Source organism: Vicugna pacos, chromosome 3 (genome assembly GCF_048564905.1).
Source record: "Vicugna pacos chromosome 3, VicPac4, whole genome shotgun sequence".
NCBI classification, from domain to species: Eukaryota; Metazoa; Chordata; class Mammalia; order Artiodactyla; family Camelidae; genus Vicugna; species Vicugna pacos.
Genome location: NC_132989.1, coordinates 98,457,188 through 98,470,888, shown reverse-complemented (window position 1 = coordinate 98,470,888; position 13,701 = coordinate 98,457,188). Strand labels below are relative to the sequence as shown.

The 13,701-nt window shown below is 46.9% G+C and overlaps 1 protein-coding gene across 4 annotated transcripts in view; it reads left to right on the top strand.

The window, feature by feature from the left end:
* PDZD2 (PDZ domain containing 2) overlaps window positions 1-13,701 on the top strand; it is a 396,035-nt gene that overhangs the window by 264,481 nt on the left and 117,853 nt on the right. The window contains exon 1 of one of the 4 annotated variants that reach the window (XM_015235445.3): window positions 895-1,122. The exons of the other annotated variants lie outside the window; for them this stretch is intronic. The gene's annotated coding sequence lies outside the window, so the exon portion shown is untranslated. Of the gene's footprint in view, window positions 1-894; window positions 1,123-13,701 lie in introns of those variants that run through there. 4 annotated transcript variants of the gene reach the window in all.

Below are 13,701 nucleotides of genomic sequence, written 5' to 3'. Positions count from 1 at the left end.
TTTAAACAGTTGATGTGAATTTTCGTACCTACCATGAGGGTTGTAGGGTTTTGGAGACCTATGTCTCTAGCTGATGGACCATGAAAGACGCCTTTTGCTCTAGCTGCCAAATTAGGTGAATTTTACACCTAGTGGAAATCATGATATATATATGGAAACCTATTTTTAAAAATTCTATATCCTGATAAAGTCTTAGTAAAATCAAGTCATCTTAGTAGTTGCTGACATTCTAACTGGAGTAAGTGTTCTCAAGGGCTGGCTGATAATCTCTATTTTTGCTGGTCGTGGTCTGGGATGGAAGATGAGAGTGATGTTAGGTTAGGAAGATTATAGCTTTGCGGTCATCATGGCAAAATTATTTAAAGTCTCAGTTTCTATTTCCACTTGAATGTAGTAAGAGCCTGGCTGTTTAATATAAAATGCATAGTGAAATATTTAATGTTGTGAAGGTGACTGGGTGGAAAAGTTTCTTGACCCATTATCTTGGCTTCACATCTTGGGGGCACATGAAATACACATTTCAGTATATTTCTGGTTGTCTTAACGCCTGACATCTTCAGTCCAGCTCAGTGGGTGGGGGTGGTATCTGTATAATGAAGGAGTTGTGGCTCCATCACGAAGATGTGCTTCCTGTGCTGGTGGAAGAGCTGATGCACAGATACCTGCAGGAGGAAGGCACAGATGACTTCTGCTGGGTTCTGATTCCTACCCGCTCCCCTTACTCCCCTCCCAGAAAATCAAAGCCATTTTAGCAGCGTGGTTCCAATACGCTGGCAGGGCAAGGGTTGGCTTGTTCTCTTTCAAACACAGTTTAGCAGGATGCACTCATAAATGAAAAATGATCTGAGTGCTGTGGGTGGGGCCCTGGCGCTCAGGAGGTGAAGCTGAGGGGAGGAGGGAAGAGACAGAGCGAGCAAGAGCTCTTACTCCTGAGCTCGGCAGAGTATGGGGACTCGGCAGGAAGTCGGAGCGTGCACTGGCACGGCTCACACTTTTGTTGATAGTTAATAACCCAGGACTTTAAAGAACTGAATGGAGAAGAGAAATGAAGCACGGCACACTTTGGAGTCTGTCCTGTTCCAGTGACTGTGAAACACAGTGGAGAATGCTCACCTGATGCAGGTAGGAGGGGAAACCTGAGCGGCCAAGAGAATCTCATGTCCTCCTCTCTGAACACAACTTACATGTCTTCCGAAGGTTTCTTTCTTTTTTAAACTCTATAAGAAATGAATAGATAGTATTGACATAAGAAACAGACTTAGCCTGAATTGTGCTGATATCCGCCCAAGGCAGAGTTTTTTTCAGTTACTAGTGTGATGACCAAATGACAGTTACAGTCTGGGGGTTGCCTTAAAAAAAATCACCCCAAATCACATAACATTTAAATTAAAATCAATCTAAAACTTGGCAGATCAACAGTGAATTGCAGATACTGTTTTAGAACAGATACTTTGAAGACAGTCAACCAGAAACCGATTTTCAGGCTTGACTGTTGCTATATTTTCATACTTCAGAGCTAACAAGGTGCTTGCTAATTTTCACTGGCTTTTTGTAAGAAGGGAGGTGGATGTATAACAGCTGTGAAATATCCAGAAATTGACTAGGGTCCAGAGTGAAGCCTGAATGCACTAATGTTTTCTCCATTAAGGCAGGCTGCCTCTGCTCAGCCTCTAAATCAGGGAATTGGAAAGAATAGTGAGAGTAAAGTGTGGATCCTGAATATTTGGGGGTGGAGTGGGGGAAGTGTCAAGGGGAGAGGATTGGAAATTGTCACCGTGCCGTCTTCTCACTCGGAAGCAAAAAATAAACGGGGAGGGCGATGGGTGGCAGCCACACGCGAGGATAATTTAAAAGATTGATTTGTGGCTCCCGCGGTTGTAGCTGAGTCTCAGAGCATCCTCTGCTTCGTCGGGGCTTGTGATAAGAGAAGCAGAGCAGAATAAAGGCTGTCGCCAGCCTGGGTTTCTGAACCATTTCCAGGCTTTGCTTCTGATGGGCGCCTGGATAATTTGATTTGGATTTCCCCCCACAATGAAGTGGTCAGAGTGTTATGAAATTGAGCTGACATGGGATAGGTCGGAAGTGGTGTGTGTGGTCAGTGTGACAGGAGCATCAGAATTAGATAGAGAACTTAATTTCAGCCGAATCATCCAGCCTGATTCCTGGCACTCTTTGAGCTTTGAGAATGCCATGCTAGCCACAGGGGTGTGTCTGGGAAGGCAGATGTGGGAGCTGCTTCGATTGCTGCTGGCTGACTGGCTAGCTGTCAGCCTCGCTTGGTGCTGGCCAAGTCTTGTGGCTTTGCATTTTAGGCCTGGAGGGCTGGGAGATGGCTGCGCTTTAATCAAGGCAAGCTCGAACCTTATCTCTGTGACTTCCCAGCCTTCCACTGCTGGAGCTGTTTATGGGAGGGGGAGCGGCACTCCTGTGGTCCTTTAGGAACCCTCTCTACCACCTCCACCTCCATCCCCACTCTTGTTCTTTCTTCCCTACCGTCCACCTGGGTGCATCCCCATTGTCCCCCATCCTTCACACTGGTGCTATTTGCAGGGAATTAAGCTGAGCTGGGAGAGCAGGCCATTCTAGGGTCCATGCTGGAAACAGTGAGAGTGCGGTACACTGTGGCCCGTGGGCCAGATCCAGCCTGGCCAAGCTTGTTTCTGTGCAGCTGCAGAGCTCAGAATGTGCTTTCCATTTTCAAGGGTTGAAGAAACAAACAAAGAATACAGGACAGAGACAGATGGGGCCTGCAAAACCTAAAATATCTACTATCTGACCCGTTAGAGAAAACATTTGCCGACCCCCTGACTGACATCATTCAGGAGCCATGTGACCGGAGGATGGATCAGCTCATTACATCCTTGGCAGTTCGAATGGGCTGTTGTTTTGGAACCTGATTTTAGTTTCTTGATCTGTGTTAGATGGCAATCTCTCCAGAAGGGGAGATTTCAGAACAAGGAAGTTGAAGATTTTCCGCAGGGTCCAGACAAAGGAAAAAAAATGTCAGGTGAACTATGTGTCTGTATTTGGATTTTCACCCTCTCTCATCACTGGTAAACCTGCTGGGGTAGATACCCTGAGACCCACCACATGTTGACCATGTCCACCGCTAAAAGAACCTGGTGAGGGAACCAAAACTGCTCTCTTACTCAAAAATGATTCATTTTCTTTTTTCCCCTTTTGCAGACTGAATGCTGGCCTGACAGGAACAATCTGAGTGGTTTGGTGTTGCCACTTTGGGGAAAAAAAGATGTTTTCTAATTAAAAAAATAATAATAAGATAGAGAGTTAAGTGAATATCAAGTTTTCTCAGATTTAGAACAATGTTTCTTTATTGGTCTCTATGAAAGCTTATGGTAGGCTGGCCAGCCTTACACCTGGACACACAATTCTCATTGTTAATGTCATTTTTAATAAGAGAAGAGGAAAATCTTGACCCTACTCATGTTTAACTTGTGTCAAAACTGCCGGCCTGGATGTGCAGCTGACTTCTGTAAGTAGCTTATTGTCTATTGCAGAAACACAGGGAAGTTTCTCACAGGAGACTGTAGTTTAAGAAGAAAACTAAAATGTCCGGGATATATATACATATGTATCTTTTTTTCCTCCAGGACATGGCAGCCATCTCTCCTCCTGTATTTGGAAATTGGATGCTGTCAGTAGAGAGGAATGGGGGTGGGGCCTAGTTTGACAAATGAAAACAAGTGAGGAAGGATGGAAATATGTCCATATGGCGCCTCGTGGGAGTTTGAGCCTGGAAAACAAGATGGCGGCAGTACACTTGACAAGTCAGGTCGTCCGAGCTGGTAAGGGTGGGTCCTTTCATCAGCCACGTGAGCCAGGCTGCACCTTTGTCTGTGTTTGGAAAGGGGGTTGGCTTTGAATTTAGAGATTAAGCAACCTGCTATTCCTGTACACACCGGAATTTCAGACACAATCAGAAATCTGATTTGCATAACTGCTGAAACTTAAATGGAAACCAACCAAACTGAGGCCTGGTCTCCCCAGGCGAGGGGGAGTTAGTCAAGAATCACAGCATGCGAGGGGATTTATCAAGTTTGCCCAACACAGTGTGGTCTGTGTGGCTGGCTGGGCTTGATGGGGCAGGCTCTAAGGTAGAGGGTCAGCTTTGATTTCCCAGAAAGCCTCCGAGAGAGTCAGCAGTGTGGCTCTCAGGAGACTTAGAACTACCTGGTATCTCAAGGTAACAAGAGGGACCTTTTCACTTCTGAGCTGTGCAAGCCAACCAAGCTGGCTCCTAAAGAGACAGAGACGACCAGGCGGTCAAAGTCTGATCATGAGCTGAAGTGGAATCCGAGCCATGAGCAGCCCTTAACCAGCCCACTTATTTATAGCATATTGGGAGGACCAAGGGCTTTGGCTCAGACCTGGCCCAGATGCTCCCTCCCTTTGGCTATCTGGACAGGGCTGGAATCTGACTTGTGTTCATCAGCTTTTTCCTGACGGTGAGTGGGATAAAAGACGGAGCTAGATGTGTGCATACGTGTGTGAAAGTGTGTGACCCTAAAGGAGAGAAACAGCTGAGCATAGAGAAGTTATGTTTCTGAGTGAGAAAGAGAAAACCAGTGCCCAAGTCCATGAAGGGAAACCGGTGATTTCACATCTCGATGGCCGGCAGGGATCCCTTTCTGTGGCTGTCTCTGTGTTCACGTACAAGTGAGGAGCTCCTTAAGTGCTTCTGTAGGTGACGCACCCCTCACTTCCAAACACGATCTCTGTACATCTCCTGCAGCGGCGTGCGGAGGTAGAGTTCAAAATCGCCCTCACTTTGGAGGTCCCGGCTGCAGCTCGGCCTCCTCCTCAGGGGTCGGGGGACAAGACGGAAGCATTCCTCCTCTGCTGACGTGGCACCTGCTCAGCGTGGCCAAAGAGCAGGCTGAAAGCGCCCCACTAGGAGGCCCTAAGGTAGCTTAGCTGTCCCTGCGGGCACATCTGCCCCAGGTTGCCTCGGTTTGTTCAGCCCGGGTGTGCGTGGGTGTGCAGCCGCACCACGACTCCACAGACGGTCCCGAGCAGGGCACGGCCTGAGCTCAGCCTCAGCTTGGCTACGAGGTCCCTGTCAGTGAGTCAGGCCCCGACAGTGACCCTATACTCGAGATCTCCCTCCCTTTGGGTGACCTCTTCCTGGAGAAGCGATACAGCTGTGCTTCACATGCACTACAGGAACTGGCACTGAGAGGAACCCAGTGCGACTCCTTTGGTAAAAGAGAGAGATCACCCCATGGTTTGGATTCTTGGTAATTTCGAGGTCTGGAGGCTGTCAGGCAGGTGTAAAACAAGACACCCTCAGACCATCTCCTTTGCCTTCCTAATTTCTACACTGTTTTCCTTCCCAAAGTAAAAGATGGGAACCAAGTCGGAAATTGGCTGAATAGGGCAAATCTGAGGAGAGCGGCCTTTGATAATTGTTTCGGGGTATAAGCCCCTATTTCAGTGAGACGCCTCAGATGGGAGGGGCAGAGCAGCAGGTGTGGATTGCACCCTGAAGGGGCAGATGGGTGGCCTCCTGTTTATACATGACATTTCCCTGAGCCTTGCCCTTTTAACGAAACCTTAAACATTCTTACAAGCTCTCCTGCCTCCCCATCCCACCTCAAAAAACTGGTCCTGCAGTGCACAGTTTAGAGTTCCTACTCAAATCCAAATATGAATGGAAGCGCCCAAGTGGTTGCATGGTTCAGGTGGGGGTTTGGGGGGACTCAGGGGCCCCACACTTGACCTTACAAATGGCAGGAACCTCAGGGTGGGTCATGGTGCTCCTGATGGCACAGCAACCCTTTACTTCTGCCTTTTGCTCCTGTTTCTGCCCCTTCAGCAGCAGCGTTCTCATTTTCTCCTCCTGGCCGGCTCCATCAGCAACAGGAGGGTCTGCCTTCCAGGGAATCCCGTCTCGGGCTTGTCAAACCCCACCATCACCTTCAGCTAGCCACACTTTGACTGAAGTTCCCAGACAGCTGCCTGTAGGGTAGAGGGTTGACTGTTGGCAGGAAGCTGCTGGCTTTGGAAAACATCACAGGTATTTTATTGTAACAGATGGAAGACAGTTCTGGCAGGGGAGCAATAAAGACCTGGAGGGGAAACAGAAAATTCCTTCTAAGCACGGCAGGGAAGAAGGTGGCAGAAGTGAAGGGTGCCGGTTGGGTTTGTAAAGCTAAGTCTGTTGCACAAGCCCTTGTACAGGCTGGAACTTGCTTGACTTCAGTTTCTCCAAGTGAGTCAAAGAACGTTCAAAGAGAATGAACGCTGAAACCAAGAAATGTCCCCAAGGACATCTTGCTGCCTGAGGATTTTACTGGGGTCCCAGTGGCCCGACCAAACTGTGTGTGGTGGAAATCCTGCTGTTTTCACAACACCAGGGCAGGAGACATTCTTCTGTCTATAACTAATTAGACATTTGTAATGAGTTTCCCATGGTAACAAAAGTTTAACACCTCATCTTAAAAGTGAGTGGAGTCAGTTATTTCAGACTCTCACTAGGAGAAACATTAGTCATTTCTGTAGTCTCCTGGTGACTTAATTAATGGCATTTGTGGCCATTGGGATTTCTGAATAGGGAGAGGATCAGTCATTCGTTTTATCACTGTGAGTTCTTCATCGACTTCAGATACAAGCCCTGGGTTACTCTCAAATCCAGGCAGTCTCAACGCCAAGGTAACAAACCTTGTGAAGCCCAATGGCAGTGAATAATACAGGGCCGATTTTTTAAATCGGCTTCAGTCTGGTATGATTTGCTGTGATCTCTCGTTATCCACAGATTGACCTGTGAGCTTTCCTCTGTGTCCAGCCTATTATCTTTGTTAGATTATGAGCTCCTGAATCAGGATAGGTGGGGCACTGGATAAGGACGATGCAGCAGTCATTACTAACTCATAGTAGGATGTTCAGTATGCAAGGTTTCGACCTCTTCCTGTGAGCAGACCTATGTAAAGAAAAGCTAAGTGTGAGTGTGGTCGTGTGTGTGTGTGTGTGGTTGCACACCAAAGTTAATTCGTGGCAATCACGTGGACCTGGAGACATTGCTGTTTTTGAGCAGAAATCTTTATGTAAGACTGTGTCTCAGATTTGTAGGTCTGTCTTCTCTTTTGTAAGCGTGTGGCTCAAACAGGCTCACGTGACTTGTTTTTGTTAGATTAATGCCACATTGTGTGGCAGCGGCTTTTCTGTGCGAGTTCAAACCGAGAGTCAGAGGAACTCCCCAAGGCTGGTGCGTTGGGTCCTGCTTTGCTTTCATGGCACTCTGGTTGGCGTGAGGGGAAAGTAGCCTGCAGGGTGGCGTAGATGACTCGGATGTACAATTTTGAAATTCAGAGACAAATCGACTTTGGCTTTTTCTGAAAATGGATCTTATTTGGAGAACCACAGTTGACATGGCTGTGGGAAGTGCTGCTTATTCTTGGCAAGAAAACTACCCTGCAAAGGTGCTTATGATCCAAGAGACAGGGGGCCTGCCCCGGGCTCTCTGGCAGAGCAGGGGGAATGTTTCAGAACTCGGTGTCCATAATTTATATTAAATCCACATTTGTGTGGAAGTCCCTGTGCCCATGGAGAAGGCAGCTTCCTATGAAATGGGATTATTTTAGTATGCAGAACGTAGCCTGGCAGGTCTGTTTCAGAAATATTTAGCCCCCAGACTAAAGGATTTGATCAGAAGCACTTACTACACATCTCTGCGTTCAGCTCTGTGGTGGGAACTTGCGGGGAAGCCAGCTGACAGAAGCCAAAAAGGCAAGCGCAGTAGCTGTTAGAGAAGGAAGTGATCTGACCAGCTTGTGCTCCAGCTAAGATCAGACAGAGAGACACGGATATGGGGCACAGCTCTCTCCACTCCTTTTGTGTAAGATCCCTGAGCATCTCCTCCTCTTAACCTAGATTCTATTAATAGATTTCAGGAGGAAGGGAGACAGTGAACCTGGAAGGGGAGAAAATTAAATGTTTATTGCCATGAAGCTATAGCTCAGTTAGTGTTTCCTTCAATAAGGAATGCGGACAACAAAGCACAGTATTATTAGCAGTCTCCATGTCTGTCACCGGTAAGGCAATGATTCATATCATGTGTGGCAGGTACCTTTCAATATCATCATCGTTCATTACTACTTTCAAAATATATCTGTTAATAAACTTGTTGCTTGATGCCCATAATGCGTTAATAACAAAGCACGTGGGTTATGGTATTACCCATTTCAAAATATTTAGGCTATTGTATTTCAACATAATTGGTTTTCTCTGTCATCCTACTTTATGCATTTAAAATGCACAATAAATAACAATATTATTTTGAGACTTTACCAGACAGCCAGAGAGATTCATGATTCAAAAATGTGGGGGTTGCGGGGAAGAAGAAGAAGCAAACCTTTCTTAAAGATTACCATTTGCTATTTATTTATATCTTCATTTACCAGGAAGAAAATATTAACCCAAGACAGAAGGGTGTGTTCTAACCTATGAATCACCTGGGGATTTTGATAAAATGCAGGTTCTTGTGCTGTAGGTCTGGGGTGGGGCCTGAGATTTCTGCATTTCTAACGAATTCAGAGTAGCCAGGCTGAAGCCCACAGCAATCCAAGTAAAGGCCTGTGTTTTCCTAACTTGCTTTTAACCCACCTCGGTTGTAGGTAATAGCCTAACTGTTGTAACACTTGGTTGAAGGAAGAGATGTCCCAGGAGAGGGGAAGTGGGGGAATCTCAAAGGACAAACTGTACCTACTCCGAAGCGTCCTGTGTTGGGCCTTTTGGAGCTGCTGGGCTGGGAAGTGGCAGCAGCTCAGGCCTGGGGAGGCCACAGAGGAAAGGTGTGGCACAGACGGTAGGGATGTGTGTCTCCAGGCGGCTGTGTCTGGGAGCACCATGGCCGGGAAGCTGCGGCAGCTGTGCCCCTGTAAGGGGTTGTTTCCTGAGCTCCTGGGCCCCAGGTGAACTGGGAACGGCACCCAGCTGCCTACCTGCGGCCACTTGCCTCGGCCTGGCTGGGCGCAGAGAAAGCGGGATCCCCGTCTGACCCCTGCACGGGCGCGGGGATCACCTGCTCTGCTCCGAGGAGGAGCAAGGCTTTCTCCTCTCCCCAAGGGTGATTTCTCACGTGTCTAATTAGATGATGCAAATTGTGTATCTTTGTAAGATTTTCATAGAGTTTCATAGACATTTGCAAATTGGAGGGAGGTCTTTTGGCAGAATCCGAGGGGAAAGATGTCACTTTTCCATGGCCCAAACAGCCCTCTTTAACCCCAGGGCCCGCATCCTGACCCTGCTGCCTCCTAAACGTGGGCTCCTGCTCTTGGTCAAACTGCTTATGTCACGTGGCCGGGTGGTGGCTTCACAGGTGGCCACAGAGGCCCAGAAGTCCAATTTTGTTCATATACTGGAGGTGCCTGGGGACTGACTCATGCTAATCAAATTCCTGCAAAACTGACATCCAAAACCCAGTTTATTAATTCCTAGTGAGGGAAGGCTCCTTCCTGTGACCAGATGTGTTACTGCCGTCTTTGCTCGCTCTTTGCTTGTTCCTGCCATCTTAGCCCCATCTCCCCAGGAGAGAGGTAGTTTCAGATGAGCACTTCACATGGACTGGGTCCTAAAGAATGTTCCAGGGACTACATTCAGTGTTTTCTCTCATGTGTAAGGCCAAAGAATCACAAATTCCCTCAGTCTTTGGGCTCGCCTTGACTAGATTCCTTTAAGGCCCACTTCCCCATTCCATTTCTTTTTCCCTGTTTCTCTCCTCCACCGTGGGGACCCACCAGGTGATCCGTGTAAGCCTCCGTTTTTCCAGGCCTTGCCTACCTGAGACCACACCTGCTCCCCTGGGCTGGATCCAGGTGTTTCCTGGGTCTCTTTGGCTGCCCACGCACCCACCTGTAGATCCTCTCTGAGGAAGTGCGTGTGTGTGGCTGGGGCAGGAGCACTTCTGCGGCTGCTCAGCCATCACAGGGTGACTCTATTTCTACTCTCTTTCTTACTTTTTTTTTTGCTTTTAACTGTTTCTCGCTATTTGTACTCCCAGGGGCATTTTCTCGTAGACCCAAGAGTGAGGATCCCCACCTTGTAGAAACACAGATGACACCTCATAGCCAGGAGAGTTCTTCCTGGAAAACACGATGTCTTACAGCAATCTCTGCAGGACTCCCCACTGATCCTCGATGCCCCTGGTTCCCAAAAGCCACCCTGTGAATCCGGCTGCATCACAAGAGGCGTTTCTATAAAATACAGGTTGCTGGGTGCCAACCCCCAGCTCTGCATGGGCGTCTAGAGCTGTCCTTGTCAAGCATCCCGTGGGAGAAGAGAAATCCCTCAACTAGCGGCCGCTTGTTTCAGGATGTTTTTGTGTCACTGCCATCCTGTCACCACTGGGTAAAGCTGATTAGAGAGCTCTCCCATTTCTTATTTATACTTTTATTTTTTGCTCAAGTTTGTACGTAATGAACATGTGTCATTGTATGAAGCAGTCTCTTTTTTTCTTCTTCTTCTTCATAAAAATAATCTGGGGAGACTTTTATTTGATCAGCCAAGTTTGGAAACTACTGGTGGGGACTCGTTTTCCCAGACCCAGAGCCCTCATTTTGCGGGGAGGAAACTGAGGCTTCATGCATGGCTGGGCCGACTGGCCCCAGGGGTGCCGTCCGGGTGAATGTCTGAAGACCACGCCCAATACAGACCCCCTGCTCCTTGACTAGACCCCCTGTTCTAGGCCTCACGGGCGACAATAAGCATTTGCCCATCTATGCCAAGTGAGGACCAAATGTAACCCAAACGTTGTCTTCCAGTTCTAGCACTGAAATGTGAGTGCCAGCAGCCGACATACTGAGACCCCCGGAACGCCAGAGACCCCACCTCTTCATTAGAACACTCATCCTTCAATGCCTCAGCTTCCCCATCTGTAAAATGAGGATAACTCTAACTGTGCTACCTCCCTTACAAAGTTGTTGTGAAGTCAAACAAAATGATGTATGTGAAGGGCTTTGGGGAAGAAAGGTACGAAGCATTATGTAATTGTAACGTGGTCTCATCATCACCAATGTGATTAAATTACCCCCGGAGACTAGACATTTCTGCTGAGTGGCTCCAAATAGAGAGAAATACTTTATTATAACCCAATGAATGGCTTCCTTGGAGGGGAGGGAAGAACTCAGGATTCTCAGAGAAATATATCACTTGTGAATTTCCTGATTAAAGCAGCTCTAATGGCCCATTAGTGAATCATTTCACACCCTCTGCCCTTTAATGGCCACTTTCCAGCTGTGCTTCAGAGCCAGGAACTGCTCGGGTGAGCGAGTTGGTACATGTAAGTCACAGGATGTTTTTCCGTCTGCTCAAAGGCAAAGACTGTCTTTCATGCCTCTCCTGTAGCTTTGAGTGGTGAAAATGCTCCAAGATCTTTCATCTTGAGAATGGCAGTTTCCAACCTCGTGTTCCAGACTAGATTAAGAACCAGACAGATTCTGATATGTGTAAAAATTTCTGCAACTATTCCAACCAAGAGAGAAACCTAAAATGGATAAAGCTTTATTTTTCTCCCTAAGAGATGACATGGCTTGAGAATGAGGGAATGCAGTCTGGTAATCAACCTTAATGAAAGCTTTTAAGCACCCACCAACTATGTCTCTCTAGAGTTGCTTAAAGAAAACTTACAGATTTTGAGCAAGGTATAGGTACGATGAAAATTGAAATAAAATATAAGAAATTACTTCTGATGAAAGGAGTATGTGATTTAGTGACATGACAGAGATGCCATGTCATTAGTAGGAGTCCCTTCCAGCTCTGAGATAGTAAGATTCTGTGAAAAGTCCTAGGTTGGAATGGATGGGAAAGAGTTCATAGGAGAGGCTGTTCTTAAATGGGACCTTGATGCATAAGTAGGATCTGTGTAGGCAGAAAGAATGGGAAATGCATTCCCAGAGGGTGATGTCCAGAGTAGAGGCATGGAGACTGAGGCAGGGACAAGAGCTAGAGGTGAGATTCACTCCAAAGATACTTGTAGGCTGCTCAGATTTGATCTGAAAAAGAGGAGCTTGAAAAGACTTAAGCAATACAGACAAACTTTACTCAATGGTTCAAGCATTTGTTGGCTTAGAGCCCCAAATGCCAGATTGCTAAGAGTCTGCATTAGAATTACCTGGAAAACTGGATGGAAAAAAATGTGCTCCTGGCTTCTACCACCCCCTCATTCTCTACCCACCAACCCCCAGCCCTGACTTATTATTTCAGAATCTTGGAAGCATTTAAGGTACAGGTAAAGGTAGAACAGGGAACCCAATTTCTTTTAAGTTCTCCAAATGCAGCCAATATTAGGAACCATGAAATTTCATCCTCATGTATGATGTAAGGACAATGTAAAATAGCCCTTAAAATGCCCCTTCCACAATTCATGTGATCCCATCACTTAGGGTTTTGAGGCTGCAAGCAACAGAAACAAGTCCTGGCTCATTTAAGCACAAAAGAAATTTAGTGACAAAATATTGGGTAGCTCACAGGAACCAACAGAAGTGTTAAATAAGATCTGGGCTCAAAAGAATGGACAAGATCCTAGTGGCCAAGAACACATCGAAGGTTATCGCAAGAACAGTCTGCTCAGGGCATCACCACTGCTCCCACCATTACTGGACTCCTGTACCTAGCCTTTTATCTGTCCCTGTGTCTTCATATCACTTCCCCATGATCCAGAGACAGGCAAGAACCTCCAGTGGACCAAACCTAAGTCATGTGCCTGTGGACTGGTGTCTGGGAGTGGGGACAGAGAATGAATGTCCTTTCTCCACCACCTCCCAGATAATGGGAGCTTCTCCCAAGTCCAAAGGGTGATCAGATGCTGGAGAGCCCCGCAAACATTCATCTCCCCAACCACGCAGGCAAAACGGTTCCAGTTTGTCTCCTCTTTCTCCTCTGTCTTTCCATATGTCCAGATCTTCTCTTTTCCTGCCTTTCCTCTCCTTTGGTGCCTTTCTCAGATGCTCAGTCCTCTGCTGGGCATGACAGAGCTTGTCGACCACCCAGTTCAGTATGACTGGCTCACTGTTGGTCGTTTCTGTTCACGTAAGTCCTTTCATTTAGCCTCCCACCAAATCCACAGCCCTTTCTGCAGCATCCCTAGTGGTCTTCCTTCCTCAGAAGGCAGCCATTTCATCCAGGGGTAGCACTCGGTGTTTGATAAGTTTTTGTCTATAAAGCCAAATATCTTCCACTCCTTGTCTTTTTTCTCATTAGTACTAATCCTATAACCTGTGCCACCCTGAAGTGGACTACCTCTTTCTTCATATGACCATTTAGGCACTTATGTGTAAAACCATTGTATTCCCTCCTAACTACCCCTGCCTCATTATTATGTTCTCTAGGGTTAAATACCCTTAGTCTTTTCAGCTGCTCATCATATGACAGAATTACCATTTAAAAATTTTGATGCCTGAACTGTGTCAATTTCTCTACATACACTGTTATCCAGAACAGGAGTATCACATCCTTTGATGTGGACAGAATACTTCTCTTAATGTGGTCAAATATTGCAGTGCCTTTAGTTGATTCTGTCATGGGATTAAGCTTGACTGTCTGTGAAAACCCATAGGTTTGGGCTAAAGCTATGTGGGACTTGTCTCAAATATCCCATGGGATCAGATTCTGATCCAGGAGCCTAGGACCAACTTTTAATATGGTTAACTCAATTCACTTTAGAGAACGTTCCACAGGATTCTAGGG